The 11,483-nt window shown below is 39.0% G+C and overlaps 1 long non-coding RNA gene across 1 annotated transcript; it reads left to right on the top strand.

Annotated features, from left to right (window-relative positions):
• Positions 1-588: 588 nt before the first annotated feature.
• Positions 589-8,539, top strand: LOC143769004 (uncharacterized). Its single transcript, XR_013214159.1, has 3 exons — positions 589-664; positions 762-835; positions 8,268-8,539. It is a non-coding gene; the product is annotated as an uncharacterized LOC143769004 (long non-coding RNA).
• The last annotated feature ends 2,944 nt before the right edge of the window (positions 8,540-11,483 follow it).

The raw sequence follows: 11,483 nt of genomic DNA, 5'->3' as shown, positions 1-11,483 counted from the left end.
CGATCAAAACATTATATATACCCACAATTGCATCAATATAAATGTTAGCTCAGTGCACAAAAGACAAGCCCTCACCCAGCTCCGTGGAGTGAAAAAAAATGATGGGTCTCAAAAAATGATGATAGACAATTTATTTTATTTTTACAAATTTTTATTAAATTCAACACTAAAATAATAAAGAAACTGGATAGGTTTGGTTTTTCCGTAATCATACTGATAAGGACAAGTAGCCTAGTCAGTGTAGAAAATCAACATAATCTTTCTGTGTCCCTGCATGTTTCCTCAATTGCCCCTCACTCCTCTTACCCCTTTCCCGCTATATAGTGTATAATGGGCTGTGTCACATAAGAAAACAGTGAATCTGCAGTCCATCTTGTCTGAGCAAGAGACGTTTCAGCTGTTTTTTTTCACAGTGAATGGCAAGTTCATGAGTAATGGTGAAGATTAAGAAGTGTCTGATAAGTAGGAAAGGTAGCTGATTTCTCTGATAAGAAATGTTACAAAGTTTATTTTATTCACCTGTGCTATTGATTTGTGCAAAGTCCATTGAAAGTACATTTCCTTTTTTAACTACTGAAAAAAAAGCCAGTCAACCAGCCCCTTTATGCACATGCTTTAGGGCCTGCCAAAAAAAGGAAACTCTCTGCTGGATGAGCACAACATCGTAAGTGGAGGTGCTGGGACTTTGCATTGATATGTAAGACCATAGCACCTTTGATAATTTGAAGTACTTTACTAAGTTCTATAATTCTCCTTATTAGGAATACACAAAATGTGAGGGCTGCAGCCTGACGAGGAGATCAGTGGAGTGTGGAAGAGTGTTGCTGGTCAAGAGGTGAATAAAGGTTTTAGGTTTTTATGACCCATCCTGTGCCCATTGACAATAACTTTATTACAAGAAAAATCCAATTTAAAAGGGATATCTAGGACTTTTGGAAAAAAAAATGCACTAACAGGCAGGTAGTTGCTACCTACTTGCCTGCTGTGCCCGACTCCATTCTTTGCTGGCACAGAGCTGTCATAGACCGCTCCTGTCAGTGATTCAGCTGCGGATGTCACTTTGACAGTGTGGTGGCTTTTTTTTTTTTGTACTGCTCTGATTATGGGGCGTGGCTGTGGATATCATGATTGACAGTCAGCTCCCCCGCTTAGGCAGCAGAGATCTGGCTGCCAATTAGCATGACATTGGCAGTCAGTCCCTGTTAATAGCAGAGCAGAAAGAAGCTGCCACAATGTCAACGTGACGTCAGCAGAGGCAGCTGAATCGCTGGCACGAGCAGTTTGTAGGTGGCAACTACCTGTCTGTTAGTGCTTAGACACATTTTTTTACAAAGTCCCTGATGTCCCCTTTAAATTCTACCATGTCAATAAAATATATGACAAACAAATGTTGTTCTATAAGCCGAGACCATCTAAATCAGTGTTTCCCAAACTCCAGTAATCACGGACCCCATGGGTCATGTTTTCAGGATTTCCTTGCTCAAGTATTGCTCAAGTAGTGGAAGTATCATCAAGGCATCAGGAATTGTCTCACCTGTGCAATACTATGGAAATCCTGAAAACATGACCCGTGGGGTAAGTGAGGACTGGAGTTTAGGAAACACTGCTCTAAATCAATAGAATTAAGTGACTAAGGTTCTTTAGCAAAAGTTGCCTCCTCCAGTTGCCTTTGGCTTTATTTGTCCTTCAACTTGTTTTGAGCATTCTTAAAATGGGTTAAGGTCAATATTTTAATGGAGTAAGGTGTCGTATGTATATTATAAAGTTGTAATTTGGCTGCAAAAAAAACTGCTAAATTGTCAACACTTGAGACTTACAATAAAGACAATGGGGGAAAAAAATCTGGAACTAGTGACCAAATAATCCCAGTGTCACTTCACGGTAGGTCACAAGTTGCAACACAACCCCAATCATCAGCAACCCTGCAGTTTTTATGTTGTACAACACATTTCATGAAGCCCTTGCCTAACCACAAGAAAATGAAATCACAGAGGGAACATACAGTAGCTGAAGACAAAAGGACAGACCGCTAAACATTTAGAGGTTTTTAGCCAAATTCTTGCTTAGCGCAATGTCTTCATTACTGGCAAATTACTGTTTAGTTTGACTTCATGAGATAGTTCAGTAGACATGTCTACATCAAACACAGAGGGGCTCATTAACCTACCAGTATGTTTTTGTACTGTAGGTAAAAATAGAGAAAAACGATGGGAGGAAAAGCTATTATTACTAATAGAGCAGAACATATTATTACTATGCATCGGGGGAGCTGCACGACCAGTGGTGGCCATTGATGAACAGATCATTCACACATCAAACACTAAGCCCTTCCGCTCAGGCTACTGTTTTGTTACATAATTTTAGCATGGATTTTATAATGTATTTAGATTCACTAAGAGCTGCTGTAAAAGACTCATATGTCTGAGGTCACAGCATACTGGGCATATGTTGTTATCTAATATGTATCACACTTTATGGCCACATTAAGTAGCAGTGCAACATCACATGATATTACATCTTATAAAAAAGTAGCAAGTGTACATGATGTTAATTGGTCCTAAGAAGAAAAATGCTTAATGCTTTGTTCGGGGAAAGTGGAAAGAGGCCATATTGGATTTTTCATAAAGGAAACCTGTCATATGCCGCCCAAACCGTCCAAACACCTCCAAATTCCTCCATAATCCTGGCAACATGAATCAGAGCCTTGATATTCAATTGCAATAATTTTTTCTTTGAAACACTCTGGTGTTTCAGAGAAAAGAGATTTTGACGAACCAGCCAAGGTCTATAGGTAGAGATCTGACTAGTCCAACTTTTCCGAAAATTGCTAGAGATGACTAACAGGTTTTTCGCTGAGTACATACATGTAAGAGATCGGAGCTGAAAGAAATCATAGAGCCAGAAGAGTCTCATCTCTCCATATGGTCCATGACTGGCTCTTCAAACGATATTTTTTCTGAAACGCTTGAGCATTTCAAGGCGCAATATACCTGGCTAAAATTGTACAGGTAGGATCTGATACATGCTGCCCATGGTTTGGGCAGCACAAGTTGACTGACAGTTTCTCTTTTACGATCCCACTCTTTTCTGTAGGGACAACCTGCAGCCTGATTTCCGTAGTCATCCACAATCCAAATTGGTTGCTTGCAATAGTGATGGGCAGTCTGACTCTTTTTGCTGATCTGGATCATTTGGCTCCGCTCACCAATAAGACCAGATGAACACACTTTTAAATTAAATGGAGCCTACTCACTGACGAAGGCCCTCCTAATAGCAACCAAGGTGGGTCGTGTTTACGCTAACGAACACCGTCAATTTAAGCCTAGTGAGACACTTTTAGTGGCTCTCACTGAGATGCCAATTCCCAACGTTCACAGCTCTTAGTACCGGATCATCACTAGCTTGCAACTTTAATTCTGAAGGAAAACAATGGAGTTGTGTTACAGTATAGAACATTACTGGGTTACTCTAAAGTTCACAGGGTGCTGCTCTTTAATTTCAGTAGTAAATTGAATTACTGTAATTTAGATTATAATTTAATAGCTACAATCAATATAGTCAATATAGAAATAACGCAAAGAACAACCTGTAAACTTAATGCTACGTATACCCATGCTGATGCTTAGGTCCCATTGAAGGTGTGAAGGAAGAAACCATTTTTTTACCAAAGGGTTTATCCTGAATCTGTGTTCCTTGCCAAGATGGACTTAAACACCTGCATCAATGAGATATAGCTTAGCCTCAGTGATTTATGGAAAAGCAGGAACTGTTCACTGGAGAGGTTGACTGCTAAGTGTGTGGAGAGCAGGCCAGCACGGTTTGCAAGTTCAGAGCTTAATTCATGATCAAAGCCAAGGCTGTTGTCCCACAGCTAGTCATTCTGGTTTCTTGACTGACTGCTAACCCCTCCCGCAGCCAAGGTGTTAACTTTGAATCTCTGCTCCAGGCACCGAGCGAGTCTCAGGTGATTGCGAGCTTCTGAAGCACTTATTACATCAGAAGGCTTCATTTTTTTTCTAAGTCCTGCCTAATTAATGAGAGGCCTATCAATATTCATGTGCATAGACATTTAGAGCCTACAAGGTATGTCAATATATCCATTTTCTTGTTGGAACTAATTGCCCGTGGCTATATCAAAAGATAAATCTATTAATTAAAGTGTACTTTGAAAAGATTTGAGTGCTCGGAATTGGGCCTTTTGGGAAAATTCTTCATGAAAACACATACCCAATATCACTAAAAAAAAAAAATGCAGACAACTTGCAAAACTTGATAAGTGAGAATCAAAGGGAGACCAAAAAAAGTGCTCAGCAGCAAACAAGGCATTTGGAGCGGAGAGAGAAGAACCACATTCTGAGTTTTTGATAGTTGGAGTTTAGAAATTTAGTACGTTTGGGCTTCTTTAGAAAAAGTTTAATCTGCAAAAATAGTTGGGGTGTAAAACAAATTGGGAACTTAAGTGTCAGAACAAGTGAAGTCCTACTTTTCACAATGAAGAATAGTTTGCATATGGACCAATCTCTTGGCATAATTATTAAAGGAGTTTCTGACTCTCAAAAATATGACTTTCAGGTCCAAAATGTGTGTCAAAAAATATAATATATTGTGGTGCTTTTAAGTTCTAAAGGAAAGTGTCAGGATATCTGTCCATGAGCTGATTGTCAAGAACGTGAAGGTCATGCAACAAGACAATGACCCCAAACACACAAGTCGTTCTACAAAAGAATGGTTAAAGAAGAATAACGTTAAGGCATGGCCAAGTCAAAGTCCTGACGTTGATCCTATAGAAATGTTATGGAAGGACCTGAAGGGAGTAATTCATGGGAGAAACCCCCCCCCCCCTACATAAACGAGTTGAAGCTGTTTTGTATCGAGCAGTAGGCTAAATTTCCACCAAGATGATAGGCAGGACTAATCAACAATTGCTGGAAATGTTTAGATGCAGTTATAGGAGCACAAGGATCTCACGCCATGTACTAAAAGCAAAGGTTGACATGCTTTTGCCACTCACAGACATGTGGTATTGGATCACTTTTCTTATTTAAAAAAAAAATGTCATCAAAGTCTAATATATTTGATTTGTTTGATTTGGGTCTCTTCATGTATTTTAAGGATTTGTATGAAAATCAGATGTAGTTTTAGGTAAAATTTATGTAGAAATATGGAAAATTCATGGAAAATATGAAAAGTTCTGAAGTATTCAGAAACGTTCAAGTACCACTGTAGTGACCTATATTTTGTAATTTGGCACCATTTCCACTAATGCATGGACCTACCACCCATTTTGTTGTGGTCATAAAACAATGATATTTCATCCATGACTGCAGAAGTAGCTAGGTGGCGTCATTATAGATGACATTTAGGTTTTCGTTTTTTGTCATGAGCATTGATTGGCTGTCAAGATTAAGAAGTCCAATGCCTATAGTCTATATTGTGTTGATCCAATACTTCCATGTTCTGCTCTGGGCCGATACTGTTCTTCCGTGTACCTCCTGTTTCGTAAAGAGAAGGGTAATTGTCTTTACATGGAAGCCCTTTAAATCTGGAAAAGAAGGATAAAAAAAGATAGCAGGCTACAACAAAAGTAGCCGTGCCTTATGTCGCTACCATACCTTGGCATTTAGAGTGCCCACGAGTTACTATGCAGATATATAGTGTGTGCCAGCCTATAAGGCCCATGCACTCAATTTTTCCTTAATGTATTTGCTTTCATCAGAGGTACAGCCTAAATCTCGTTAATTCCTGTGGAAGCTTTGCCTTGGCCAACGTCCTAACCACAAATAACATCATGCCTCTTTGTATATGATGATGTCATATAAAGACATTATTTATTTGTGTAGTGAGCACTGTCTACTGCCAGTACGACATTGTCTAATTGATATGGTATGTTATTAATTCTGCCCTACAACTCTTAAAATTGCCTAGGAGCCTGACTGCAGTTGCTACCTTTTCCCCTCCAATGACCATCCTTCATTACATATAGACAAAAGCTATACTTTATTAGCTCTATAACTTTACATTGTAAATTACTCTTGTACTGTGTACATAGTGATTTCTTAAAAGACCAATATGAAGTTCCCCTCTTACAAATGTTTCCTATCCACTTCTTTTACCGGCATGAGTAGTTCTTGCCTATGCTAGACACTGATAATAGCATTTTATACTGCCAGGATGCAGAATGAGATAACTGAGACTCTGTCAGTAAACTTATTCTGTCAGGAGAGATTATAACTCTTATCTTTGTTCCTATGAACACCTATCAGAACAAAAGAGCTTAGAAGAAGGAATATAATCATTAGAACAGCTCACTGATAGATTCTCAGTTAACTTTCCCAGCAATAAGCAAAAGTTATAAAGGGGAAAACAATGCACATTTTTTATAAAAATCCAATGGCAAAAATTATTTTTAGCTGTAAATGTATGTACAAATTGCGTAGTTATAAATGTAAGGAGAATATTTATTTCCATTTTACATTATTTCTTTTGATGCAGAAACATAAATACAGTGATTATAAAGCCCTATTACAGTGGCAAGTTTTTGTCATGTAAAAAAAAATCATACCAAGAAAAATTATTTCAGAACTTTTCCTACCTATAATATCACCCATAATCTGTACAAATCCATTGAAATTAAACGGAAATCTTTTCAGGTGCAAAAAGAAAAAAAATTGGATTCAGGTCTGGGTTCTGGCTAAGAAATTCCCAAATTTTGTTTTTCTTCTGACAAAGTAATTATTTTCTTGATTCTAAGGTAAGCTTAAGGTCATTAACGTATTGAAAGGGGAAATTCCTTTTCATCTTCAACTGTTTAACAGAGGCCTTAAAGTTTTGTTACAAGATTGACTGATATTTGGAACTGTTCATAGTTCCCTCCAGCTTGATTAAAACGTTAGTTCCAGTTGGCCAAAAATAGGCCCAAAATACAATGATGCCTCCACCATGATTCACTATGGGTATAGTGTTCTTTTGAAGCTGCACAGTGTTGGCTTTGTACCAAACATACCTTTTGGAATTATATCCTAAAAAGTTCAACCTTGGTCTCATCAGACAATAACACATTTTCCTACTTTATGTAGGTTTTGGCAAAATATAGGCAGGCTTGGATGTTTGTTTTTTTTTGTAAGAAAAGACTTTCTCTTCGTTGTCACATGCAGTACACAGCCAAAACTTGCCAGAAATTCCTACAGCTCCTTTAATGTTACTGTAGGCCTCTTGGCAGCCTCCCAGAAGCATTTTTCTATTGTATTTTCAACAATTTATGAGTGTCGTTCAGTTCTAGATAATATCACTGTTATGCAAAATGTAAGCCTTTTCTCGATGACCATCTTTACAGTGTTGCATGGTATATCTAATAATGCCTTGGAAAAAAATGTGTACCTTTCACCTCACTGATAACTTTAAACAATGAAATCCCTTTGCTGTGTTTTAAATTGGTTATAGACCATAGCCTTTGCTGGAAAATGCAAATAAAAATTTCTGGAAAATATCACTGGAAAGCTTAACTTTATATGGGGTTAATCAGAATTACTGTAAATGATGGCAGCTATGTACTGACTACTGTACTATGTACCATGAGCTTACATGTGATTCACTAATTTTGAACACCCACCGCATCCCCAATAATAAGGGGTGCTCAGACTTGTGCAACCACATTATTTTAGTCTTGTTATTTTTATTTTCCCCTTCAAAATAATTGTAATCTCTTTATCAATGGATTTATATAGATTATGAGTGACATTAAAGGTGAAAAAAAGTTCTCAGATAATTTTTTATTTTTTGACAAAAAAGTGGCATTTTAACAGGGGTGAGTAGACTGTTCATATTCCTGCCCAAGTGTATCATTGGGGGGATGTTGCAGATTTTACATTCTTGTTTTAATATGAATTGTGAAATCTTAAATATTCAGAAGGTGACATGATACGATATTATTACATCTGGCACATGCGAAGCTGATATCAGCCACTTTTCAGTCCATCACAATATCTCATGCTCCCTGGGTTGACTAGGGGCATCTTGCAGCTAACGTGCTAGCTCTGCAGAACATGGTGTTATCTTGGAAAGAGAGTTCCGCAAGTGTGTGACTGTCACTAGAAGATTGTGACCCAATTTCTGTTTAAGGCAGGGAAAATACATTTCTGCAGCTTAAAACACACCCCACTGTGAATTGCATGGTGAGATAAAATGAAAGAACATATATTAAAGCCTTAAGCCTTGTGTTAACCCACTAAGTGTAATTGACGTCTGCACTGCTTTGTTCTCTCCAACAGATATCATGAAAGGGTTACAAGCAATGAAAGAACCCTACCATTCTCTTCTCACACCCTGTACCTATTCTGCATTTCTTCCATACTCTGCTCCCTGGCAAGTACTCTGCTGATAGCATGGCCTGTGCTAACAAACCCACCAGGGACACTGCCACCCACTGTCAGGCAGTGGCTGCTAACATCTCCTGGGTCTATCCCTTGGATCCAGCTGTGTGCTTTTCTCCACAGGAGTGACGATGCTTCTCCTTGTGGTTTTTTTTGTACAGTTTTTGACATTGTTCAACCAATCACTCAAAGAAGTAAACACTTACTTTTAAAAATGAAGCTCCATTATTGGCCTTTTTTGATAAATATATTGATAAATCTATATGTGGATACCGATAGATGTATACTTGAAATGCTCAACAGCTGTATAAAGATATGCAAAATTCAAAGACACTTTGAGGTTTGATTCATTAGGATTGTCGTTATGCACGCCTTCTTAATGAAGGTGCATGACAGAGTAACAGATGCCTGATTCATTATATTAACCTGCAGACATGGGGTTAATCTATAAGTTAATAGTGTTCTAAAGCTGTTTGACCACTGCACTAATAGCATGGCTACTGGGAGAAAATCAACTTTATTCCTCCCAGCAGCCTCTAGATTTCAGTCATGGAGGCATGGCCAGGACGTCATCAGTCACCACTCAGAACATAGTGAGAGTCAGCTGTAAGCACACCCTGACACTGACTGATATCCGGCTCTGTATTGATGCACTGCTGAGCTGGCTGTCAGTCAGTGCTGGATCGTGGTTATAGCCACCGCTCACTCTATGCTAATTGGTGACCAGCCACACCTCCATGACTGAAACTCGGAAGCTGCCAGGATAAATAAAGTTAATTTCCTCCTGGGAGCCAGGCTTTCAGTTAGGCACCCTGGCAGCTTTAGAACGCTATTAACTTGCATATTAACTCCATATCTGCAAGCTAATAGCATTTGGGACATGACAGGTTCGCTTTAATAGGTGCATGCCACTTAATTAAGTAGGCGCATTTTACAATTGTGGAGAAATATTACTCCAGTCAGGGAATCTGGTCATGAATTAGAAAGGTGGACATTGCCATGCACTCTTTCAACCTCATCTCTGCTGCATTTTGGCTAAGCTGGCCGGGACTCGTGTTGTGCAAAAATTTTGTGACTTCTCCAAGTGTTCTCCACTTTAAACTGGCATAAACACTTTAATGTATCAGCTCCACAGATCAAAATTAGCCATAGAAGTCTATGGGTTCATGAAAATTATGGACAGCACAAGGTTGGCATTAGTGCACAATCTGTGTACTGTCCGTGATTAACATTGTACCATGTATGAAAAGCTTTGTAATTTTTCCTTTTTTTTCAGTTAAAATCACTGATGGTAGGAACTGAATAATTAACAGCAGTGTGATTTTTTTGCAACTCTATAGTAGAGACAAGGGGCATAACGATCATGGTTCGCAGAGAATGCCATCGCATCCAGACCAATAGGGGACCACCAACACCAGCTCTATTTTTACCTGGATACCATCTTAACGCATGCGCGGCTTCATTTTTGTGTGTCATCTTACTATGAGCTTAGATGCCTGCGCACTAGCAACCTTGACTGCGGCAGAATTGCTTACCTCATTTCCTGACAATCCGGCGTCTCGCACAGCTGTTATGGATCCTTTGGTTTCGGTATTTAATCACGTTAGTGCACTAGAACCGTCATGTCCGCCCCTGACGAAGCAACCGTGTGTGGCGACACGCGTTGTGCTTTGCTGCCCTATAGACCCTCTTTCACTCCACTGGCAATCTTTTTTGAGCTCAATAGCTGCGCCTGTGCTCACTCCACTGTGAAGGAAGGTTTAGCAGGACTTTGCTGCCTGACAAACTTTTTTCCATATCCACCCACATCTAAACTGGTTGTGCTCAATAGGTATTGCCTACACTCATTTCCATTGTGAAGGCAGGTTAATTGTTCAATTATTTTCTTATGTGTCATATTTATTATTAATCTGTGACATTTATTTTTGATATCCATTTGCTGATATTCAACTATACTGTATATCCATGACTGTTACCATGTTGGGCAGTTTACTTGAGGATATGTGACATTTAATTCTTGCAAGTCACTGGGCATTTATCCATGCACCTGATAGTATTATTTTTGGGATTGGGAATGCAGCTTCCCCACTTGGGACGTTCCTAATAACTGGTGCACTTATTTTTTAGTATTTCCAGCTTGGTAATCTCCAAAACAGTCATCAACAGGACGAGGGTTTATCTTTATTGGATTATTTATTGATAACTTTATAATATCATGTTCAATATGTGACATTCCCTACCAGGTGTCAAAACAAACAAATATTTTTATTGTGGTATTTCTCTTTTGACCAGTGTATTTCTGAGCGATATATAATTGTTATAATACTGTGGGTCCATGGAGCAGAACCCCTCATTTATGGATATTTTCTGTTTTTAAGTGTTTTTAAAGTAATTTTTTTTTGCAAATTTTAATAAAGTATCTATTAATCTATTATAAATTTTCTTGGTGATCTACATTATAGCGTGTTCTTTCTTTCTATTTATTGTGCCACCAACCACGTTACAAGGGAATCTAAGAATATGAGATACAGTGGCCTGTCATTTACTGAGCTCAATTCCCTCAATATCAGTGGATGAATGCCATCTGGGCCAGGGGATTTGTCAATGTTTGATTTGCTCAGATGCAGGCATACTTCTTCTTGTGTTAAACTAATTATATCAGGTGGTGGCGTCATGACACAGCTGTCGGGTGACCCTATTACTAGGGGGCGCTCTAGCTCGCCCTACTCCCCAAGATACTTCTGAAGGTGAAGATGTCGGGGCCTCCACTCTTGCTTTATCTCCTGAGTTAGTCCTCCGTCTGTTCTCTTACCCCGCCCAGGGAAGAGAGGCGCTACTGTGCACCGTAGTGCACCAACCTGACAAACAAGGCAACACAAACAAGGGTTAACAGAAAACCCCAGGCATACAAAATATTCACTCACATACAACAGAGGAATGTAACAGGGCATGGAGGTAGGGAAATAAACCAAAATAGAGAAGGATAGGGAATTACCACACATACAAACCAAGCAACAGTCACAGATAACTCCTTCAACTCTCCTCATATGAACTCCTCTCCCTCCATTAGCCGTGCAGCAAATGCTTGCTGTGACAAGGATTTATAACAGAGCC

The sequence above is a fragment of the Ranitomeya variabilis genome, chromosome 4 (genome assembly GCF_051348905.1).
Source record: "Ranitomeya variabilis isolate aRanVar5 chromosome 4, aRanVar5.hap1, whole genome shotgun sequence".
NCBI classification, from domain to species: Eukaryota; Metazoa; Chordata; class Amphibia; order Anura; family Dendrobatidae; genus Ranitomeya; species Ranitomeya variabilis.
The sequence above is the reverse complement of the archived record's forward strand: the minus strand, read 5'-3'. Positions and strand labels throughout refer to the sequence as shown.